At 52.0% G+C, this 1,374-nt stretch overlaps 1 pseudogene; it reads left to right on the plus strand.

Moving 5' to 3' along the window:
* The first annotated feature begins 219 nt into the window (after positions 1–219).
* Positions 220–1,158, plus strand: LOC102051398 (olfactory receptor 10AG1-like; annotated as a pseudogene).
* Positions 1,159–1,374: the final 216 nt, after the last annotated feature.

Here is a 1,374-nt window from a genome sequence, read left to right on the forward strand (position 1 = left end):
GGATTCCATTCTCCCCTCTCTTTACAAAGCTCCCTGCATCAAGCAACCCCTGTTAGATTCCCTAACATTCATGCAGGCCTTGGTCAACCTCACCTAATCCTGCAATCACGTGTATGCTGGTGTTTGGAGTCTTTCTCTAGGCTTGAAGCGTATGTGATGGTGGACAGGCCATCAGCATCCTCTAAGAGCCTGTTGTTTGGATTGCTCTGTATAGGGAAAATGCCCCGAAGAAAAAGCTTGGAGAATCACACTGTTGGATCTAGATTCATTCTTGTGGGGTTTTCTGACCTGCCCGGCCTGCAGGTCCTGTGCTTCACAGTCCTCCTGGTAATCTACCTTGTGGTCCTCATAGGGAACAGCCTGACTGCTCTCATTACAGTGGTGGACTCAAGCCTTCACAGCCCCATGTATTTCTTTCTGAGGAACTTGTCCTTCCTGGAGATCTGCTACACGTCGGTCACTCTGCCAAAAATGCTGGTGGGTTTCCTGAGGGAAGATGGCAGGATCTCCTTCCTTGGCTGTGCTGCCCAGCTGTATTTCCTGGTTTTGCTGGGCAGCATTGAATGACTACTCCTGGCTGCCATGGCCTACGACAGCTACGTAGCCATATGTGACTCCCTGCACTACACCCTGACCATGAGCAGGGTGCTCTGCATCAGACTGGTGGTGGGGTCATGGGTGGCTGTCGTACCACTGCAAGTAGGACAGACCTACTAGGTGTTCACTTTACCCTTCTGTGCATCCCATGACCTTAACCACTTTTTCTGTGATGTCCCCCCCCTGCTAGAACTGGCTTATGCAGACACTTTCTGGAACCATGTGATGCTGTACACCATCATCGTGGTATTTGCAGTCCTTCCTGCCTCCTTCATATTTGTTTCTTACATTGCAATTATCAGGGCAATTCTGAAAATGCCTTCAGTTCTGGGCAGACACAAAGCTTTCTCCACCTGCTCTTCACACCTCGGGGTGGTGATGCTCTTCTATGGCTCAGCCACAGTCGTCTACTTAAAGCGACGGTCAAAGGATTCCGTAGACACTGATAAATACTTTGCCCTGTTTTACACAATTGTGACTCCCATGTTCAACCCTGTCATCTATAGCCTGAGGAATAAGGAAGTGAGAATTGCCTTGAAGAGACTCCTACGGACAAAGTGAAACCACAGGGTATGTAAAATATTCCTAAATGGTACCAGAAGTCCCACTGGGGCTGCCTTGTGCCAGGGCCGGCTGCAGGGCTGTGAAGGTGGCTGTGCGGGCAGGGGTGCCCAGGGCTGTCCTTGCCAGCAGGGTCCCTGCAGCCCAGGGGGCTGTGTGCTGGGGCAGGGGCTCTGCCGCCTGCCAGGGGCAGCTCTCACCCTGCCCAGGAGCTCC

The sequence above is a fragment of the Falco cherrug genome, chromosome W, assembly GCF_023634085.1.
Source record: "Falco cherrug isolate bFalChe1 chromosome W, bFalChe1.pri, whole genome shotgun sequence".
Taxonomy (NCBI): Eukaryota; Metazoa; Chordata; class Aves; order Falconiformes; family Falconidae; genus Falco; species Falco cherrug.